The sequence below is a fragment of the Malaclemys terrapin genome, chromosome 9, assembly GCF_027887155.1.
Source record: "Malaclemys terrapin pileata isolate rMalTer1 chromosome 9, rMalTer1.hap1, whole genome shotgun sequence".
NCBI lineage: Eukaryota > Metazoa > Chordata > Testudines > Emydidae > Malaclemys > Malaclemys terrapin.
This window is the reverse complement of record NC_071513.1, coordinates 97,363,156-97,386,534: the sequence shown is the minus strand read 5'-3', so window position 1 is coordinate 97,386,534 and position 23,379 is coordinate 97,363,156. Positions and strand designations below refer to the sequence as shown.

Below are 23,379 nucleotides of genomic sequence, written 5' to 3'. Positions count from 1 at the left end.
ACTCTATGGGGAAGTTTAAGGAGTTGATTCCCCAAGAGTCCAGGGAAGAGTTTGGAGCCATGGTTGAGGAGGGTAAGAAGGTGGCTCGGACCTCCTTACAGGCCTCCCTGGACATAGCGGACTCGGCCGCAAGGACCCTGGCCGCAGGTATCGCTATGCGCAGGACCTCCTGGCTCCAAGTTTCGGGTTTGCCCCCTGAATTACAGCAGACCCTACAGGATTTGCCCTTTGAAGGACAGGGGCTGTTCTCGGAGAAGACGGACTCTCGATTGCAGAGCCTCAAAGACTCCAGGACAATCATGCGCTCCTTGGGGATGCATGTTGCGGGTCCCCAGCGCAGACCATTTAGGCCGCAGCCTCAACGTTTTTACCCCCCTCCACCTCGTCAGAGACAGGACCCTGCCAGAAGGCGAGGGCGAGGTGGTAGGAGAAGATGGGCTGGCCCTCAACCCGGTCAGAACCAAGGGCCACCAAGACCACCTTCAGGTCCTAGACAGAACTTTTGAAGGTGCGGTCGAGGACGGCGCCCCAGTCATCCCCCAGGATCCAGCTCCCTCCTTTCGGGATCGCCTCTCCCACTTCCACCGTGCTTGGTCCCTTATAACTTCGGACCGTTGGGTCCTCCGCACGGTGGAGAGGGGATACGCTATCCAGTTTTCTTCTATCCCCCCCTCCCACCCCCTTTCCCCGTCCCTCTTCAGGGACCCTTCTCACGAGCAACTTCTTATACAGGAGGTTTCTACGCTCCTGGCCATGGGGGCCATAGAGGAGGTTCCGATAGACTTAAGGGGCAGGGGATTTTATTCCCGTTACTTCCTGATCCCCAAGTCCAAAGGAGGTCTGCGGCCCATCTTGGACTTGCACGGACTCAACAAATTCGTAGTAAAGTTGAAGTTCCGCATGGTCTCTTTGGGGGCCATTATCCCTTCCCTCGATCCTGGAGACTGGTTCGCCGCCCTCGACATGAAAGACGCATACTTTCACATCTCAATTTACCCACCTCACAGACGCTTCCTGCGATTCGTGGTAAACACGGTGCACTACCAATTTACAGTCCTTCCCTTCGGCCTATCCTCGGCCCCAAGGGTGTTCACGAAATGTATGGCTGTCGTGGCAGCGTACCTTCGTCGGCAAGGGATACAGGTGTTCCCGTACCTAGACGACTGGCTGGTGCGCGGTCGCACCAAGGAGCAAGTTCACGCTCACGTCCACAGAATAGTGCACACATTCAACAAGTTGGGCATCCTACTCAACAAGGACAAATCCACTCTAGAACCTACCCAGAGAATAGAATTCATCGGCGCAGTTCTAGACTCCAGACGTGCACAAGCCATCCTGCCAGACAACCGATTTGGCACCATCACGAACCTCATTCAAGGGCTCAAGGCCTTCCCAACTACCACGGTGAGGTCGTGCCTTACCCTGCTGGGTCACATGGCTTCCTGCACGTACGTAACCAGGCATGCCAGACTTCGACTTCGCCCGCTTCAAACCTGGGTGTCATCAATATACCGTCCACATCGGGACAGCCTGAACATGGTGGTCACGGTCACGGACTCGGTCCTGGCCTCCCTCACCTGGTGGCTAGATCACACTGTAGTCTGCGAGGGGATGCCATTTCACGCCCCACAACCCTCCCTGCACCTGGTCACAGACGCGTCATCTCTGGGGTGGGGCGCCCATCTCAACGAACACCATACCCAGGGCCTGTGGACTGCATCCCAGTTAGCCCTACACATCAATGTTCGGGAACTGATGGCGGTACGCCTGGCGTGCCAGGCATTCCTCAATCTCCTACGTGGCCGCTGTGTGTTAGTTCTCATCGACAACACCACGGCCATGTTCTACATCAACAAGCAAGGAGGAGCACGTTCGTCAATTCTATGCCAAGAGGCCATTCGCCTGTGGGACTTCTGCATCGCCCACTCAATCCATCTCACGGCATCGTTCCTCCCTGGAGTCCAGAACACTCTAGCGGACCGACTCAGCAGGTCCTTCCAAACGCACGAGTGGTCTATCCGTCCGGACATTATACATTCCATCTTCCAGAGGTGGGGGTTTCCCCAGATAGACCTGTTTGCATCTCGAGACAACAGGAAGTGCCACGTGTTCTGCTCCCTACAAGGTCGAGCTCTGGGCTCCCTCTCGGACGCCTTTCTGCTTCCCTGGAAAGACCACCTGTTTTATGCCTTCCCTCCGTTTCCTCTGGTCCACAAGGTACTGCTCAAACTGCGCAGAGACCAGGCACAGGTAATTCTGATCGCTCCTGCATGGCCAAGACAACATTGGTACACCACACTGTTGGAGCTCTCGGTTCAGACACCGATCCCGCTTCCGTTGGATCCGGATCTCATCTCTCAGGACCACGGCCGGTTGCGTCACCCCGACCTCCAATCACTCCACCTCACGGCGTGGCTGCTCCATGGTTCACCCAGGCAGAGCAGCAATGCTCGCACTCTGTCCAACAGATTCTGCTGAGCAGTAGGAAGCCCTCAACACGCACCACGTACCTGGCCAAGTGGAAGCGGTTCTCCTGTTGGTGCGAACAACGAGCCATGTCCCCGTTGCAGGCACCCATTCCTCTCATTTTGGAATATCTCCTCTCCCTAAAACAGCAGGGGTTGGCGATATCTTCAATTAGAGTTCACCTGGCCGCTATATCGGCCTTTCACCCAGGGGAACTCGCGTCCTCGGTATTCTCTAACCCGATGGTCGTTAGATTCCTCAAGGGCTTAGACCGGATGTACCCACAACAACGTCAGCCCGTTCAGACGTGGGACCTCAACCTGGTTCTCTCCAAGCTCACAGGTCCTCCATTCGAGCCACTGGCCACCTGTTCTCTTTTGTACCTATCCTGGAAGACAGCCTTCCTTGTAGCCATCACCTCAGCAAGGCGCGTTTCTGAACTCAGGGCGCTTACATCCGAGCCCCCTTATACAGTTTTCCATAAGGATAAAGTGCAGCTTCGTCCACATCCTGCCTTTCTCCCTAAGGTGGTTTCTCCTTTTCATATCAACCAGGACATCTTTCTCCCGGTCTTTCATCCCAAACCACATGCCACTCGCCAGGATCAACGTTTGCATTCCCTGGACGTACGAAGGGCCCTGGCCTTCTATATTGACCGCACAAAGCACTTTAGAAAGACGACGCAACTCTTCGTTGCAGTGGCCGACCGAATGAAAGGCTCACCGGTCTCCTCACAACGCCTATCCTCCTGGATTACGTCTTGCATCCGGACTTGCTGTGACCTGGCAGGTGTCTCAGCACCGCACCTCACCGCTCACTCCACGAGGGCCCAGGCTTCCTCGACGGCTTTCCTGGCACAAGTTCCGATTCAGGACATTTGTAGAGCAGCGGTTTGGTCATCAGTCCACACATTTACAGCTCACTATGCACTAGTGCAGCAGTCCAGAGACGATGCTGCTTTCGGATCAGCGGTTTTGCACACAGCAATGTCTCACTCCGACCCCACCACCTAAGTTGGGCTTGGGAGTCACCTAATGGAATGGATATGAGCAAGCACTCGAAGAAGAAAAGACGGTTACTCACCGTTGTAACTGTTGTTCTTCGAGATGTGTTGCTCATATCCATTCCAAACCCGCCCCCCGTCCCCACTGTCGGAGTAGCCGGCAAGAAGGAACTGAGGGGGCGCCGGGTCGGCTGGGGTATATATTCAGCGCCATGAAGGCGCCACTCTAGGGGGCTCCACAGCCGACCCGCCGGTGTTGCTAGGGTAAAAATCTTCCGACGATCGTGCACGCGGCGCGCGCACACCTAATGGAATGGATATGAGCAACACATCTCGAAGAACAACAGTTACAACGGTGAGTAACCGTCTTTTCTGTGTTCAAAGAAATTGAAACAAAGGAGTTATGCCCCATCTTAATACAAGTGGGACCTGGCTGAAGCTAATGGGGCAGGCTCTCTTCTCCTTGACCCTGCATCAGTATGAAATTTGGTTCAGTGATTGAAAATACATATTTGGGGGAAAGGGTAGAAGCAAAATTCAGCATTTGTATTCGAAGTGAAAAAGAAGCGGCATATTTTCAGTTAAGTCCCCTTGCCCACTTTTGTGCTAGTTACTGATGTGAAGTTTTGGAAGGATTTTTTGCACTTCAAAGTAGATGCGACCACACTCCCACTGTCCTTTCTAGTTATTTTGGGAGACATAAGGGATTCATTTTATTTGTTTATTTTTAAACAAAAACCAAAAAAGGGCAAAATACTAAAAAAAGGCAACTTTCAAATTTCAAAGGCCGGGTTTTGGTCCTAGAGAGGATGACCGCATCACTTTACAATCTTTGCAGAAATTATGTACAAAATATTTGTGGTTTTAAAGAATTTGCTAGTCATGAGGCAAGTACTGTTATCTCCATTTTACAGATAGAGGTATAAACTGACACATCTGAATTACACTGGGGCCTGATTCTCTTTTGCGCTGCTCCGAATGTAGTCATTTACATCTGGGCACAGTTGATTCCAGATACCACTATTAGTGTGGAACCTTATTGCACACACAAGGGGATCAGTTTGCATGAAGGATTCAGATTTGAGAGTATTTCACAACTACTTCCCACAGGTAGGAGTGACTAAACATTGTGGTAAAGAATCAAGCCCAAAGCCCACAGGGAGCTGGGAATAAAAACAAGGTTCCTACCATTCTACTGCAAAACATGCCCATCTGCACTAGCAAGCTTCAGAGCAGCTATGAAGTTCCCTAACTGGAAAGGCCACCACGCCCACACCCCAACACTTGAGCAAGGCTGGCGGCAGCCACATAATTGAGGATGTCCTTAATGATCTAAACATGTGTTTTTGTCCCTAACCTGATTTGTTAGGCACATTATTCCCATAAATCTAAGCGATTTCTATTCCAGTCCATGGGCCATAGATCTGTAAACCGTAAGACCAAGCATTCACTTTTTTATTTAAAAGTTAACCATAGACCTTTTCCAGGCTAAAACACCAACCCAGAGAGGAGGCTTCCAGGAATTTAAGAATTTAATATGCATGCAGCTGAATTACAGAGATTGGTTTAGCTAGCTTTCAATGGAATCTTGTTTTCTTTAACTTTTTTGCTGTGTAGTCAGATAGGATTTATGTACATAAATCTACCAGCTTTATTAATCCATTTCAAGAGCCCTTTTGGAAGACACTGCAGGAGCTAAAATTAATACCACTTAAAGCTTACGAACACCAGGAGAAAAACAAAACAAACAACCCTAAACATGGAATAACCTGATTTTGTTTCGAGAAGGATCTTTAAACTGGCCATATCTATAATAGTGCTAGACATTGCTAGAAAATAGTTCATGGTGCTAACCACTATGCATGGCACTAGTACTAACTTCTAGTCTCAAATCCTTGTATGTATGTATGTATGTATGTGTATATTATATATTATATACACACACACACATACACACACACACACACAAGGATTTGAGACTAGAAGTTAGTACTATATACATACATACATACATACACACACACACACACACACTAAACCCCTCCTCCATCCAGCACCTTGTCACCTGCTTTGGTTCAGCACCTGAACCAGAATTGATCTACACATGGGCCCCCCCTCACCCCACCCGGCTCTGGGTCAGCAATTCAAAGACGTGAGTCTGGGGAGGGTTGGGGGCAAGCTTGTTTGTCTTTGTAGTTAGTTATCCTTTGTGGGGAATGATCTCACGGTCCTGCACAGAGCAACATTCTGGTGCACGGCACCAAGCTACCTGAGATCTCATGTGGAGAGGCAGCAACTTAGGAGGAGTCTCTGCTGTTAGCACAGGTGCCACATCCTTAGGAGTTGCTTTATTTTCTAGATTAGAATGCAAATACAGACAGTTTATTTCATTACATAACTATGTTTGCTCCTGAATTTGATCAGTTAGCTGGGTGCTACCAATGCAGGACAGTAAACAGTCATAAACCAGACCTGAACAGAGTAGAATACAGGCACAGTGATCTGCAGGAGATTGAGCAATGAGAACCCAGAGAGTTTCTCTGAGAGCTGGCAAACAACTACCTGGAGGTGTACTGGAAAAATGGGCAAGTTTTTCTCTAGGGACATAAGGAGATGACCAAAACAAACAGGTTGTTGGTTGACTTGGTTTTTAAATAGTTATAGAAGGTCAGAGTGGAAATTTTAAATAGATCATATGTTAATCAAAAAAATCTTTATCTTATGTTATATTTTAGATTGGGTTGGTTAACTCTTAATTCTGTCTAGCTAAGCACATTAGACTACGCTCTTGTTCTCATGCCTCTCAAATTCCTTCCTAATGTTTATTACATCTACTTGCTGTATCTTCAGTTCTTTCTGGAAGGATTGTACAAAGCCTAACTGTCCTAACTTAATCCTTCAGCACAGTCATATTATTTACTACAGAGTGACCACAAAATTGGGACTTCACTGCAGGCTCAGACAGAAGGTACCACCCACAGAGAAAAGGTTAATTCTACCCAGATATCTGCAGTAGTCACAAGACGACACCACACGTATAAATAATTTTCCTCCCATCATTTCCTCTTTCATTTGGCCTGACGCTAAGCACTCCACTTTAAGATGTGCCCTATATTAAGTGGTCACCCACAAGCAGACCAGTATGTGATGGCTCACTACAAACAAATAATGCACCAAATCACTCTTGGAGATCCTTGGACAAAAGGAGCTATAAGTGTTTTTACAAATCCTTATCATGAAGCCTAACACTCCATGAGGCACACTGTATTTTATAGGTCGCTCCTGGGACAGACTGACAATATCGTGAGCAAAGCTTATGGAACGGAGATAACCTAAATTCAATATAGTTTAATACCTTTGGGGTACACTATTAAAAATGCAGCTGTGTAGGTACCTTCTCTGGTAGGAAGGGGATGCTAATGTACTTCTTTTATCAGTCCTTTGAAGCCACACCCCTGGAGAGATATGCATATACACCAGTTCAGACTGAATTTTTCAAGGACCAAAGACGAAAAGCATTTTTGTGTCAATAGCCTGGTTTTAATTAAGCTCATGGCCTTCTTCCTGATCCAACAGATAGGACCCCTGGTCCACAGGGCACCTCAAACCCTAGGATAGGTTGGAAAGACTGGGCCTCCTGAGGCCCCACAAAATGGCTGCTTGCTCTGAGCCGATGCAGTGATGAACTTGTAATCACAAGGAAACCCCTAGAGTAGTGGCTGATGGCCTGCTGCTGCCAGAATCCACCTTAGGGTGAACTCTGGTGAGCTTATTAGCATGCGTGTAGGTTCTTTCATTGATTTTAAAGTGTTTTCTCTGTTATGCTTTTACCTTAAGCAAAAAATAGACTTGCATAGAAAAAACTGTGTGGTACTTTTAACATTGACAGTCACTCTGTTACCAGTCTCTGAAGAGAAAGCAAGAGCATGTGCTTGGGTAGCCTGTCTCGGCTGGAAATAACATAGTGAAGGCAGGGAATTGTGTAGCCTGGAAATACTCTAGTCAGAAGGGAGTAAGATGCTTATTCCCCACTGAGGTGGAAGTGTGGGTGCAGTTGCCTTGAACTGTGACATATATAATGGAAGCACACGTGGGCTTGTAGCAGCATGAATTGCTTAAGTGCAAACAGCAGTAAAGGCAGAAGGAAAAGCACAGAGAAAAAAAAACCTCAGTAGTTTTTTGGGACAGGAATAGCGAAGAGAGGGGGAAAATGAATTATAAACAGCTAGGGGAAAAAAATCCAGAAGTCCGCTGGTTGAGCTGTGCACGGAAAGACAGCTCAACACGGAAGACTGGACCATTACATATGTGCCTCTATCAGCCATGGAAGTTATTTGCATAGAAATTACTACTAATCTGTATTTAGCTCTTATACTAGCCCTGTGTCCTTCCTAGAAAGGGGTTATACTGCCTATGTCATCTCATCTCTCTCTTCCTGCACTTTTATATATGCTTCTCTGCTGCCTACCTCCCTTCACCTATTACATAGATTTAAAAATTTTATTGAAGTTAATGTTTAAAATCAAATTTACACCAGTTAAGAAGGAAGGTACTGTACATCTGGGGTCAGCCTTAAGTTATTGAAGGTTACAAGTGTTGTGTACAAGGTTCACATATTACATAACCAGCATAGACCCAGATTGGGGTGCGGAAGTTTTTAAGATTGATTGCCTGATCATATCTACCCACTGTCCGTGCTATCTCACTTCCTTCACCCCATACATGCTTCTCACACTGGAGGCTGGTACCTACAGGGCATAATCATAGTCAATTTTGTTTTCCTCCTACCTAGCAGCTAGGCTGGGTCCCCATTTCCAGCTGTTTCTACAAGACCCTGGGCTCTTTACTGCAGTGAAGTGCCCAGACATTTGCAAAGGCAGCTGGTATCAAGGAGAGCCAACAGCATGTGACCAGCCAAATCTCTACAGAGCAGCAGAAGCCTGTTGGCCCATTTAGTTCGGCAATTCCTCAGACCTTTGCTTCTCATGTAAATGACATTCAGACAACTACAAAGGCTCAAACAAGGCCCTTCACACCAGTTGAGTCCCCTATAGGATGTACAGGTTGAGTAGCTGTGCAGAGGGGGGCTCCACATCTAATGTTGTCGCTATACTTATCTCACATAGGCCAGAATGGAGAGGGCTCCGCGGGGCAGGTGTCACAGGTTTTGTGACCTAGTGGACCGGACCTACCTCACAAGGGGTAAGGAGGAGTTGCAGACGGTATTCCAGCCTATAAAGTGGAATAGCAGCTTTGCAGGGGCTTTCTTGAAGCCTACCTGCAAGTTGGGTGGGGTGCCTTCCCTTAATACACCCTCCATTTGCTGCAAAATTCCCCATTTCACCCAGTCCTTTCTGCAAAACAGGTAGACATAATATTAAAAACAAAAAGTTCACTCCTCTACTTCTAGGGAGTACTGAGATACTAGGAACAAAAACAGAACAGGCCCAGGACAGAGCAGCCAAGACAGCAAAGTGTCCGCTGCTTGAGGCTGAGGAAATGGGATCTCAAGGCATCATCCTGCAATTCCTGTTTTGGCCCTCTCAGAGTCTCCAGCTTGCCATAGTATCCCCATTTTTTCTAATAAGCAGCGAGCAGTTTCTTGCTTGGTGGTACCCTATAAAGCAGTTAAGTATCAGGGGGTAGCCGTGTTAGTCTGTATCTACAAAAACAACAAGGAGTCTGGTGGCACCTTAAAGACTAACAGATTTATTTGGGCATAAGCTTTCGTGAGTAAAAACCTCACTTCTTCGGATGCATCCGAAGAAGTGAGGTTTTTACTCACGAAAGCTTATGCCTGCACTAATTACAAAGAGGCCCTTAGAGCTTTCCTAACACAACAAGGCAAGGCGAGTCAAACCCACACACACTATTTTTATACACATACACAAATAATGGGAGACTTCGTGATCTTCACTAATCCAGTGAAATAGCTTGTAACTGTATAAATTAAGAGCCTCCTAGACTTCCTTCTGCATCGTGCTTATTCTGTCACAGCATTTAGATTCCCATTACTAGATTAGATATCTGCTAAGTGGAGTGATACTGAAGGAGAAAGACAGACCGTATTTTTGTGGCTACATGCATTAGTTAGAGACAGATTGTGAGCTCTCTGGAGTAAGAGCTACGGCTTCCTTCAGGTTCGTATGGAGCTGAACAAACTGGCAGTTCTGAATCCAAGTCAGACAGATAATACAGTTAAGCTACATAATGGGTTGATACTGGCACCTCTTTAGGATGGGGGAGGGGAATCACTATGGGAAGGTTTAGTGAAAGAAATATATCAAAGAAAGGATTTGAATGGAAAAGGGAAGTTGGCAGAGAAGCAGCAGGGAAGTGAGTACTAAATATAAGCCGCAGGGGAGAAAGGGACAAGGATGAGAGAACAGAGAATACAGAATGGGGGAAGGGAAAGTCATAAGGGGAAGAGGATTAAATGAGAACAGATGCGCATTATGAGAGAGTCAGGTTGGCAAATTAAATTTAACATCAAACAATGATGTATTCATGTATATATAATTTAGTTGAGACCAAGTGACAAGTCTTAACGCTAAGGCAGCTATACAGACATTGGGAAGTTTGTCACTCCCATATGAATCAGTAATCTGATGAAAAATTCATTTCTGTATATTCCCTTAGTCTAGTTTGTAGAAGTATAAATACTGCACCCACCATTGTAATATGTAGGCACCAGTGCAGGAGTCTAGTAAAAACATTATCCGATGAGGACAGCAATTTTTACCTTGGAAAAAATCTTCCCTTGATTAACTGGGGGATAATTGGCAGTTCTTTAGCAAAGAAGAGGAATAATGCAGGTAACAAGGAACCTTACATTTTTTAAGATAATTTATGGTAGTTTTCACAAGATGTTGCACAGGTGAGGCTATCTGGGAACAGAAGTGTACTGAACAGAACATGTGGGGAAACAGTGTTTTCAGATTGAAGTCTCAAATAGATTAAGCATCTTAAAAAATTAAGGTAGTGCACTAGTTTGATTTAGATCTCTTCTGCCATATCCCAGGCATCCCTGGGAAAGTTAAAGATGCCACTAGTGAGGGACATCTCCCTCTACAACAGCCTCAGCAAAATAGGACCCAGTGGTAAAGATGGCGGGGGCTACGCTGAGCACAGAGTGACTGATTGGACTTGGAAGGTGGACCACACATCCCTGAATGTTTTCAAGAGCATGTTTTAGTGTCTCTGGCAATTTCACAAGAACAATCATGTTTTGTCCAAGTTTTTGTAAAGAAGTCAGTATCTGAAGGACCCACTAGCCAGCCAAGCTGGACCTGGCAAAGTTGACAGACAGGACTAGCATACATGCTCCACAACACACTCAAATATTATGCCGCACAATAGGTCTAAAAAAATATAGATACGATGGGAAGCCTGAGGTGATGCTGGTAAGAGGGAAGTGCTTCTCAAAATCTGCCTTTTCTAGAACATTCCCCACGTGAGGAAAAGTGTCCTCGGGCTGTTAGGTCAATCTGCAGCACTGGAATCCTCTAGGAAAGCAGTTCCCACACTGAGTTCAACCCCAAATGGGGTCACTTCCTCAGCAGATGGGGTTGTGGCAATCCCGAATATGGAAGATGCCATTTTACCAATGGTGATCTTCATGTAGCGTGACCTCACATGCACCATAGGCATGCAAGGTCATGCTGTGCAAAGAAAGCCATTTTGTAAAGTAAAATAGCATCCTCCATGTGGCGTGGGATCACAGGAAGCAATACATCTGAAAATGGGGTCATGCAAGGGCAAGGTTTGGGAACCGCTGTTTTAGGATTCTTCCACTGCTATTTGGGCACTCACTTCCATCTGCAAGCAACCAGAAAATTACACCCCCATCCTATCAAACACAGATGTGGCCACAGTGATCTATGTCCTCATGTGAGCACTGGACTTCGTTATAGTAACTCAGAGCAAAGCCACACAAGTGGTACAAGGTGCAGCAGCCCATTTGCTTAGCGAACACATCTCCAACACCCAATCTATATTTTCTGCACTGACTCCCCATTGAATACAGAGTTCAGTTCAAAGTGTCTCATTCAAGAGTCCTCCATGGGATTACTCAGCTACTGGAGAGACACTACAATTATGCAGGCCATAGATAGTAAGATACTCAGGGTATGTCTTCACTAGCAACATTAAAGCACTTTAATGTGGCTGTGTAGTCGCGGCTCTCCCAGTGCTGTGTAAAAAAAAGCCACCCCAACGAGATGGCTCCCAGCGCTGGTGCTCTGACTACACTGCCATTTTACAGCGCTGAAACTTGCACCCCCTGAGCGAGAAAGTTGCAGGGCTGTAAAGGGGCAGTGTACACAAGGCCTCAGGGATACCAAAGCCTTGCTACACTTACTTTTTCTTTGGCGCTCCAGTGCATCAGTTCCACCTGCATTACCATCAATGGAAAAAGCTCAATGTTGTCAAAAACATCCAGTTTGATAGGTGTTAGATGAGGCCCTCAATTAGGATTAGTATTTAGATTGCAAGTTCTTTAGGGCATGGATCTCACTTGTTTTCATATGTAAAGAACTTAACTTGTTTTGGTTGCTGTAGAAACAAACAATAGATGCAGTAGCCCAGTGTTTACAGTATTTCAGACACTAGAATTCAGGAATTTCCACATATTTCTCCCCAGCCTTTGGGTAATTACTGTTCTGATTTTTTTCCAGTAGTCATTAGTCCAGTTTGGCCAGGCTCAGGTAGTGTGTCCTGACTACCACAGTGGGCAGCATTTGGCACCAAACATCTTGCTTCTAACAACATTTCTACAGCAATTTAAGACAGCACAGTTAAGTCACATCTCTGTTCCACTAGAAGAGGCTCCAAGTTAGATTTTCTACCTTAATAAACAGTGGGTACAGCCACTGAAAACTTTATGGGTGCAGCAGTTTATTTATTTTTGTTCACTTGTCTAGCCACCATCATTGTTGTCTTCAACAGGGTCTTTGTAATTAATATTTAATAGCAGAAACACCTCCAAACTTCACACTGAAGTCAGTCCAGCCATGCAGCAAACTTGTCTCCAGCCACACACCAGTGACGAACTTGTGAAATTTTTCTGTGCTCGCTGCATCAAGTGTGAGCCCATGCTACCCATCCTGTCACATCAGCGAGGTTTTAGCTGCCTTTTGTTCCCATTTATGCACTAGCATTTCTATGCAAATTTTTAAAAAAAAAAAAACCAACAGGAGTGAATAATTTTGAATTTTAGAAGTTTGCACCTTCGTATTCTAGGATGACCCTTTCCAACTGCAAAGAGAAAAACAAAAAGATTGGTGGGGGTGGGAGAGTGGAGAAAAACAAAACATTAGAGATGATAGGATAGAAGAAACTCCACACCCCACCCCCAGTAATTGCAATGGATTTGGGCACTTACACACACTGCTGCTATGAGGGACTACATCATCTGACATTGCGGGAGGGATAGCTCAGTGGTTTGAGCATTGGCCTACTAAATCCAGGGTTGTGAGTTCAATCCTTAAGGAAACCACTTCGGGATCTGGGGCAAAATCAGATCAGGCAAATACTTGGTCCTGCTAGTGAAGGCAGGGGGCTAGTCTCGATGACCTTTCAGGGTCTCTTCCAGCTCTACGAGATTTAAGAGAGAGAGCGTGAGTGCGCATGCTCTCTCAGTGTGTGTGTGTGTCTAGGGGGTACTGTAGTCACAAAACTAAATGTTCCTGCACATGGGAAAAGCTCACTGGTCCCAATCCTCCACTGCGGTGTGTGGCTAACCCAGAATAGTGGCTTTTTACAACCACTTTGCACAGGTGTAAATCAACTCCATGAAATGCAACCCTGTAGAGAATCAGGCCTGGGGAGTTTAAATTGACAGGTTTCCTTGTAATCATATGGTTAGTGGGCTAGGAAACTAAACTCAGCTTTCCATCCCCCTGGGATGGGCAAGAGGTTAGACTCTCCAAAAACTCCTATGTCTCACAGCCTGCCTGCACTCCTTTCACTGCAGTCCCAACAACAAAGCAAGGCCTTCCACAGCTTCTTAGGGTACCCCTTTCTTTCACAGAAGCCCTGCTCTCACTCGACCCCTGCCAGCCATTTCAGTCAGGATTTCACTGAGCAGAGGGGAAAACTGTATGAAATAACATTGATGGGTTCAAATCCCCAAGGAATTGTAAGCAGCCTTCCCGCAGTCCCAACCCACAAAGACGCAACGCAGATTAGGATTTAAGAAAGATACTCCACAACTTCCACCATTTTCTAGTGGCCCAGACCAAACAGGGCTGCAGGAATTCAAAACTAGCAGCAAACTATGCTGCCCCCTGAATCCCCCAAAACGTGACACAAATTCCCCCCACCCCTAATCTGAAACCATTAACTCCAAACCTTGTCCAGCGCTTCTGAACAAGTTTAAAAAAAAAAAAAATCTAGAGATCATATGAAGAGGAACCACCTAAGTTCCTGTCCTTGCAACTCTGGCTAGAGCGGCTGCTGAGTTTCATTCAGCCTCGTCTGCCCCACCCTACTGGGAAAATCCTACACAATTTGAAAGAGTATCGCTGCTCTAGAATTATATGGGATGGCGGGGAAACCCCTCTATAAAATAGATCACTCTATTAAGTTCTACAGACTTTTATAATAGCCACGTTGGTTTCATCTATGGGAGGATCAGCGCACTTTGCAAAGAAGTTTCAGAGTAACAGCCGTGTTAGTCTGTATCCGCAAAAAGAAGAACAGGAGTACTTGTGGCACCTTAGAGACTAACAAATTTATTAGAGCATAAGCTTTCGTGGACTACAGCCCACTTCTATATGCATCCGAAGAAGTGGGCTGTAGTCCACGAAAGCTTATGCTCTAATAAATTTGTTAGTCTCTAAGGTGCCACAAGTACTCCTGTTCTTCTTTTTGCAAAGAAGGTAGCAAAGCACCCACTGATGTGGTGGCCAAAGCTGCTGATGTGTGTAGAGACTAGTGCGGCGCGTTGCAAATTGCAACCACGTGGCCAGCCAGCTACAGTGTCTGGGGGTGGGTGGGAGAGAAACAAAGGAGGTTACTGTGGGAACGCCCTCCCTCTCAGCTACGGAACAGATATATTCACAACACACAATGGAAACCTGTATTCAGATTGAAAATAAGGTGTCCGTCCACATGCAATGACAAAAAAATTCCTTAGCTTTATTCCAGTGCCACTTTAATGCTTTACTTTGATCTCCAATTGAGAGGCAGGGTTCTTTTGTCCACCCCTCTAAGCGGGAAAGAGACACGTTTCTAAAGTTTCAAGGAATACAACAGTCTCTGTGTTAGGAGAGTCTCTCTCGCAGTCAAACTGTTGCTGTTTACTAGGAAGATTTCAGCAGTGCTCAGAGGGGAGGTTATATTTTGAAATACACCTAGCAGCAAAGAAACTCTCTGAGCCGGAATTGCTTGTTTTACTGGGTCGACATAGGAACAGCCGCCGAAGTTTGGAACAGCAGAAATAGTCAGAAGAGTTAGGAGGCTGAGAAGGATTATGGGGCGGTAGTGGGAGGAAGCAAAGGATTTTCCTATTCTACCGCCACTTTGAATGGCTTGTTTCACTACCAAGCGACAAGCTGTCCCTCCGTGGAAGAAAAAAAAACTCCACAAGGGGCCATAGAAAGTTTTTTTTGTTTGTTTTAGAAGGAGGTTTAGATGATCAGCAATGAAGAGAAATATCTCAGTCTGATCAGCTAACGTCTAGTACATTACATCTCTGCTTTAGAAGTCTATACCAAATAAAGTTCGAATAGATTCACTCTACCCTGAACCCAGTAATTCGAGTGGAACGCGTGGTTTCAAATGTGGAAAGAGCACGCTTGGTTTTTTTTAAACCCAGATAACCACTGCGAAGTTAAGAATAGGAAGAGTTTAAAAAGGAAACACTTTGAACACGCAAGCTGTAGAACTGTTTGACTCCTAACATAAGCCTAAAAGAGAGCAAAACCACCGTCGTTTCCCCCCCAAAAAAGTAAGAGTTTAAAGTGTGCGTTCAAGTTAGTTTGAAATACTTGTTTTCCATGAAACAACGTTTTAAAACAGTGCTCGCTTTAAACAAAGGCGGAATGTTTTCTAGCCGGTCTTTTTAAAAATAAAATGACGTTCATAAACCAAGCAAACTTTATAGAGAGAGAGAAAGACACTTACCCAACACAGAGTCAGCTGCCTTCAATCAGCAAAGCTGGGTATTAGCTTCCCCCCCTCTCCCTTCCCGATCAAATAGAAACAAAACCGAAGAGCAAAACCCCATGCTCCCTACCCTCTTAACCATCCACAGCCAGTCTGGCTCATGCATTTCACACAGGGATCCAGCATATAGGATCAGTGAGGTCATTAGCCAATCAGCTTGCTCCAGGACGCAAGCCGCAGGAATTTAGATGACAGTATCTCTTTCTTCAAATATCAGGGGGTAGCCGTGTTAGTCTGTATCTACAAAAACAACAAGGAGTCCGGTGGCACCTTAAAGACTAACAGATTTATTTGGGCATAAGCTTTTGTGAGTAAAAACCTCACTTCTTCAGATGCATAGAGTGAAAGTTACAGATGCAGGCATTATATACTGACACATGGAGAGCAGGGAGTTACTTCGCAAATGGAGAACTAGTGTTGACAGGGTCAATTCGATCAGGGTGGATGTAGTCCACTCCCAATAATAGATGAGGAGGTGTCAATTCCAGGAGAGGAAAAGCTGCTTCTGTAATGAGCCAGCCACTCCCAGTCCCTATTCAAGCCCAGATTAATGGTGTTGAATTTGCAAATGAATTTTAGTTCTGCTGTTTCTCTTTGAAGTCTGTCTCTGAAGTTTTTTTGTTCAATGATAGTTTGACTTTTAAATCTGTAATAGAATGACCAGGGAGATTGAAGTGTTCACTTACTGGCTTATGTATGTTACCATTCCTGATGTCCAATTTGTGTCCATTTATTCTTTTGCGGAGGGACTGTCCGGTTTGGCCAATGTACATGGCAGAGGGGCATTGCTGGCACATGATGGCATATATAACATTAGTGGATGTGCAGGTGAATGAGCCCTTGATGGTATGGCTGATGTGGTTGGGTCCTCTGATGCTGTTGCCAGAGTAGATATGGGGACAGAGTAGGCAATGAGGTTTGCTACAGGGATAGGTTCCTGGGTTGGTGTTTCTGTGGTGTGGTGTGTAGTTGCTGGTGAGTATTTGCTTCAGGTTGGGGGTTGTCTGTAAGCAAGGACTGGCCTGCCTCCGAAGGTCTGTGAGAGTGAGGGATCATTTTCCAGGATAGGTTGTAGATCGTGGATAATGCGCTGGAGAGGTTTTAGCTGGGGGCTGTATGTGATGGCCAGTGGTGTTCTGTTATTGTCCTTGTTGGGCCTGTCCTGTAGTAGGTGATTTCTGGGTACCCGTCTTGCTCTGTCAATCTGTTTCCTCACTTCCCCAGGTGGGTATTGTAATTTTACGAATGCTTGATAAAGATCTTGTAGGTGTTTGTCTCTGTCTGAGGGGTTGGAGCAAATTCGGTTGTATCTTAGAGCTTGGCTGTAGACAATGGATCGTGTGATGTGTCTTGGATGGAAGCTGGAGGCATGTAGGTACGTATAGCGGTCAGTAGGTTTCCGGTATAGGGTGGTGTTTATGTGACCATCACTTATTTGTACTGTAGTGTCCAGGAAGTGGATCTCTTGTGTGGACTGGTCCAGGCTGAGGTTGATGGTGGGGTGGAAATTGTTGAAGTCCAGGTGGAATTCTTCAAGGGCCTCCTTTCCGTGGGTCCATATGATGAAGATGTCATCAATGTAGTGCAAGTAGAGGAGGGGCACTAGGGGACGAGAGCTGAAGAAGCGTTGTTCTAAGTCAGCCATAAAAATGTTGGCATACTGTGGGGCCATGCGGGTACCCATAGCAGTGCCACTGACTTGAAGGTATAAGTTGTCCCCAAATCTGAAGTGGTTGTGGGTGAGGACAAAGTCACAAAGCATCTGCTCAAGAAATTCCCAGCTAAGGTACGGGAACAAATCTACATGGACACACCCCCAGAACCCCAACCAGGGCTATTCTATCTGCTACCCAAGATCCGGAAATCCGGAAACCCGGGACACCCCATCATCTCAGGCATTGGCACTCTTACAGCAGGATTATCTGGCTATTTGGACTCTCTCCTCAGACCCTACGCTACCAGCACTCCCAGCTATCTTCGAGACACCACCGACTTCCTGAGGCAACTACAATGCATTGATGGTCTTCCTGAAAACACCATCCTGGCCACCATGGATGTAGAAGCACTTTATACCAATATTCCACATGAGGATGGACTACAAACTGTCAGGAACAGTATCCCTGATGAAGCCACAGCAAGCCTAGTGGCTGAGCTTTGTGACCCTACTGGCCCCACATACAGGGAGGCAGGCCAGTTCTCGCTTACAGACAACCCCCCAACCTGAAGCAAATACTCACCAGCAACTACACACCACACCACAGAAACACCAACCCAGGAACCTATCCCTGTAGCAAACCTCATTGCCTACTCTGTCCCCATATCTACTCTGGCAACAGCATCAGAGGATCCAACCACATCAGCCACACCATCAAGGGCTCATTCACCTGCACATCCACTAATGTTATATATGCCATCATGTGCCAGCAATGCCCCTCTGCCATGTACATTGGCCAAACCGGACAGTCCCTCCGCAAAAGAATAAATGGACACAAATCGGACATCAGGAATGGTAACATACATAAGCCAGTAAGTGAACACTTCAATCTCCCTGGTCATTCTATTACAGATTTAAAAGTCACTATCATTGAACAAAAAAACTTCAGAAACAGACTTCAAAGAGAAACAGCAGAACTAAAATTCATTTGCAAATTCAACACCATTAATCTGGGCTTGAATAGGGACTGGGAGTGGCTGGCTCATTACAGAAGCAGCTTTTCCTCTCCTGGAATTGACACCTCCTCATCTATTATTGGGAGTGGACTACATCCACCCTGAGTGAATTGGCCCTGTCAACACTAGTTCTCCACTTGCGAAGTAACTCCCTGCTCTCCATGTGTCAGTATATAATGCCTGCATCTGTAACTTTCACTCTATGCATCCGAAGAAGTGAGGTTTTTACTCACAAAAACTTATGCCCAAATAAATCTGTTAGTCTTTAAGGTGCCACCAGACTCCTTGTTGTCTTTCTTCAAAGATATTGCGGTTCTGAATGGAGCTGTGGTGTTACAGGAATCCCTTCGCTCTTCTCACAGACCCGTGAGTGTTTGCAATACTGGGATTCTCCTGCTTGGTAATCCAGGTGCTTTATAAAGTACTTTTCAGGAGAGGCAATACAGCTGTTTCACCCCTTACATAGGTGCTGGAACTGCTGCCACACACTCTGGCTTGAAATGGTTTCCATTATATACAGGGTTTATAGTTTGGTTCAGTCGCTTTCAGCACCCCCACTATCAGTGGCATAGTCAGCTTTTAAGAGGAGGGTGAGCAAACCTAAAAAAGGCAGCCCCCCCTTGGCTCCTCCTCCGGCCACGCCCCCCTGGCTCCTCCTCCTGCTGCACTGCTGACCGCCCCTCCCCCCACTCCTCTGACCACCATGCTGCGCCCCCCTGCTCCTCCTGCCGTGCACCTGCCGCCCCTCCATGGCTGCTGGCCGCGCTGCGCCCCCCCTTCCTCCTCCGGCCGGCGGCCGCCTTTGGAAAGGCGCCGCTTTTGGGAAAACTGGTGAGGGGAAGCGGCTGCTTCCCCTGCACCCCGCTAGCTACACTACTGCCCACTATACAAATTATTCCTGCGCCCTTACCTTATGCTCTTTAACAAAATTGGCAAGCAGGGAAGAACTCTAAAAGATAAAATGTTCCCTTTCAAAGTTAAAAACATATGGGAAAATTGGCTTTCCTTGTGTAAGCGACCATAAATTAGATCAGTTATGTGGTAAGGCTTTGACAATCAGATTCCTTAACTTGCCATTGGTGGGGCTGGTTTCTTATCGCATTTCTCTTATTAGACAAGGAAACCAGTTTAACTAATTCTGGCTTTTGTGCACCAGCATGGTGTTGCAATGTTTGGGTTGGAAATTTGAGGGAGAGTAGTGTTTAGAAAAACTGTTTTAAAACTCAGAGGGGTAGCCGTGTTAGTCTGAATCTGTAAAAAGCAACAGAGGGTCCTGTGGCACCTTTAAGACTAACAGAAGTATTGGGAGCATAAGCTTTCATGGGTAAGAACCTAACTTCTTCAGATGCAAGTAATGGAAATCTCCAGAGGCAGGTATAAATCAGTATGGATATAACAAGGTTAGTTCAATCAGGGAGGGTGAGGTGCTCTGCTAGCAGTTGGGGTGTGAACACCAAGGGAGGAGAAAGTGCTTCTGTAGTTGGAAAGCCATTCACAGTCTTTGTTTAATCCTGATCTGATGGTGTCAAATTTGCAAATGAACTGGAGCTCAGCAGTTTCTCTTTGGAGTCTGGTCCTGAAGTTTTTTTGCTGTAAGATGGCTACCTTAACATCTGCTATTGTGTGGCCAGGGAGGTTGAAGTGTTCTCCTCCAGGTTTTTGTATATTGCCATTCCTGATATCTGACTTGTGTCCATTTATCCTCTTGCGTAGTGACTGTCCAGTTTGGCCAATGTACATAGCAGAGGGGCATTGCTGGCATATGATGGCATATATAACATTGGTGGACGTGCAGGTGAATGAGCCGGTGATGTTGTAGCTGATCTGGTTAGGTCCTGTGATGGTGTTGCTGGTGTAGATATGTGGGCAGAGTTGGCATCGAGGTTTGTTGCATGGGTTGGTTCCTGAGTTAGAGTTGTTATGGTTGCTGGTGAGAATATGCTTAAGGTTGGCAGGTTGTCTGTGGGCTAGGACTGGCCTGCCTCCCAAGGTCTGTGAAAGTGAGGGATCATTGTCCAGGATGGGTTGTAGATCACTGATGATGCGTTGGAGAGGTTTAAGCTGAGGACTGTAGGTGATGGCCAGTGGAGTTCTGTTGGTTTCTTTTTTGGGCCTGTCTTGTAGCAGGAGGCTTCTGGGTACAAGTCTGGCTCTGTTGATTTGTTTCTTTATTTCCTTGTGTGGGTATCGTAGTTTTGAGAATGCTTGGTGAAGATTTTGTAGGTGTTGGTCTCTGTCTGAGGGGTTGGAGCAGATGCGATTTTACCTCAGTGCTTGGCTGTAGACGATGGATCGTGTGGTGTGACCGGGGTTTAAGCTGGAGGCATGAAGGTAGGTGTAGCGGTCGGTGGGTTTTCGGTATAGGGTGGTGTTAATGTGGCCATCGCTTATTTGTACGGTGGTGTCTAGGAAGTGGACCTCCCATGTAGATTGGTCCAGGCTGAGGTTCATGGTGGGGTGGAAGCTGTTGAAATCATGGTGGAATTCTTCCAGGGTCTCCTTCCCATGGGTCCAGATGATGAAGATGTCATCAATGTAGCGTAGGTAGAGAAGGGGCATGAATGGACGAGAGCCGAGGAAGCATTGTTCCAGGTCAGCCATAAAAATGTTGGCATATTGTGGGGCCATGCGGGTGCCCATAGCGGTGCCACTGGTCTGGAGGTATATATTGTCACCAAATTTGAAATAATTGTGCGTGAGGATAAAGTCACAGAGCTCAGCAATAAGTTGTGCTGTGTCATCATCAGGGATACTGTTCCTGACAGCTTGTATTCCATCTGTGTGTGGGATGTTTGTGTAGAGAGCCTCTACATCCATGGTGGCTAGGATGGTGTTTTCTGGGAGGTCACCAATGCATTGTAGTTTTCTCAGGAAATCTGTGGTGTCACAGAGATAGCTGGGAGTGCTGGTGGCGTAGGGTCTGAGTAGGGAGTCCACATATCCAGACAGTCCTTCAGTGAGAGTGCCAATGCCCGAGATGATGGGGCGTCCAGGATTTCCAGGTTTGTGGATCTTAGGTAGTAGATAAAATAACCCCCGGGGAAATCCTGGAAATATTTCTATTGATCTTTTCTGGGCATCATTTTCAACGGTGCCGGCTGCTGGTAACAGTAGGTGCAGGGCCGGCGCAACCCATTAGGCGACTTAAGCGGTCGCCTAGGGTGCTACAATTTGGGGGGCGGCGACCGCGGCGGTATTTTGGGGGTGGGACCTTCCGCCGCCTCTGTTGGGAGCGGCATTTCGGGGCGGGACCTTCCGCCACCTAGGGCGCCAGAAAAGCTGGCGGTGCTCCTGAGTAGGTGCCAAGCACTTTTGAAATTGACCCCCCTGGTTTTTACAAAAAACTGACCTGAGGGTATTGCTTTTAATTCTTGTAGGTCAAAGTTAAATCAATCTCAGACAGTGTTCGATTTGGAGTAATTGGTTTAAAGAAAGAGAAATACATGTAAATGTTTCAGATGTGATTTTTTTTATAAAGCCATAAGACTGATTTTTGTTTTTAAAAAAGGCACTGCAAGATCTGACCCAAATTTTCTCACAAAGGAAAAATACATAGGGGAAATAACTCATTCGGATGAAGTTAAACTGTCTCTATAAAACTGTGCCAGGTGCTTCTAAAAGGAAATAGATGTGGCAATTTGAGATGTGCTATTAAATGCCAAGATATAAGAGCACAGGCTTACGATGTTAGCCTATCTTTATTTCTTTCACGTGACTATGATTCTGAACGTGAATAATACCTGACAGCGTCAGCAACTTAATAGTTGACAGCGTCAGCAACTTAATTTCATACTGGTCATAATAATCCTTTCAGAGTAACAGCCGTGTATATGCATCCGAAGAAGTGGGCTGTAGTCCACGAAAGCTTATGCTCTAATAAATTTGTTAGTCTCTAAGGTGCCACAAGTACTCCTGTTCTTCTTTTTATAATAATCCTTAGTGCTCATATACCTTTACAATCATTAACTGATTAATCTCAACAACACATCTGTGAAATAAGTGATATCTTCATGTTACAAATAGTGAAATGGAGCCAACTAGAGATGTTAATTGTCATGCCAAGGACATACAGCAAGGTACAGGCAGAAACAGGGTGAGAACTCCTTTTTTAGCCTGCTAAATTATGTTGCTTTTCCTTTGGTGGATTGTATTAGGGGAAATCTTTAAAGGCCTAAAGGACCTTTCACTTTTTCTTTTTTAATTTCTGCTGTGTTTCTTAATATTACCAGGGCATTGTATTCTCCTTCCCAGACACTTTTTTCTTCTGTCTGATCCTATAGCAATACAAAATGTGATTCTTTGTAATGGCTAACTCTCTCTGCCAGGGAACTTGTTTGTAGAGTGCTGTGTAATTTTACCATGCTACCTAAGTGATGTTTAAATAATAGTAATAGAGAAAAATCTAGAAATAATTTAAAATACACTTTTCCTATCCCTCTACCCCCCAAAATGTATTTATTTATTGTGATTTCTGCCAGAGTTCATAGGTTTGGTTATCTAAGATTAAAAACAAGTCTCAGTTTCATTTATCTTCCTTAATGGGCTATCGGATTCATAGGTTTGGTCTATCACCTCCGCTGTTTCCTTTCACTGTGGAAAGTGGTACTTCTTGGTGATAGATTTCTGAAGAGCCTCAGATCAGTAGTTTCTTCACTAGGGACACATTTTCACCTTCCGTTTAAATAGGTAAACTGAGAATAAATTAAAACAGCAAACTGGAATTTTCAACTGTGAAAACAGTGTGACTCATTTCTAATTGCTACTTGTAATCCCAACTACAGCACTGCATAATAAGGCTCCCTACACCCAAGTCTGGGAAGGAAGACTGTAAAAGTCACTGCAGCAGCCCTACATCACTAACAAAGGGGGAAATCCTCCACTGGCTGGCAAAGCCCCTGTTAAGATTGGTTTTGCACCATGAGGGTGGCAAAGCAATTTAATGGGTCTGAAGCTCTGGAACTGTGTGTGTGCAATGTGACCAAGTTAATGTAGGAACCTAAATTTGTGTATTTCTGGACTTCGTCCAACTGTATTACCATAACATTGCATTACTGTAGTATTTTGCAGTTCAT

At 45.8% G+C, this 23,379-nt stretch overlaps 2 protein-coding genes across 6 annotated transcripts in view; one reads left to right on the top strand and one right to left on the bottom strand.

The window, feature by feature from the left end:
- Positions 1-15,699, bottom strand: part of B3GNT5 (UDP-GlcNAc:betaGal beta-1,3-N-acetylglucosaminyltransferase 5) — a 74,978-nt gene extending 59,279 nt beyond the window's left edge. The window contains exons 1-2 of one of the 2 annotated variants that reach the window (XM_054039918.1): positions 15,596-15,699; positions 11,829-12,724 (exon numbers count right to left, since the gene is read on the bottom strand). The gene's annotated coding sequence lies outside the window, so the exon portion shown is untranslated. The remainder of the gene's footprint in view (positions 1-11,828; positions 12,725-15,595) is intronic. The other variant, XM_054039919.1, reaches the window with a different exon arrangement.
- The window catches only part of MCF2L2 (MCF.2 cell line derived transforming sequence-like 2), a 319,504-nt gene that overhangs the window by 188,694 nt on the left and 107,431 nt on the right, over positions 1-23,379 (top strand). The window lies entirely within an intron of this gene.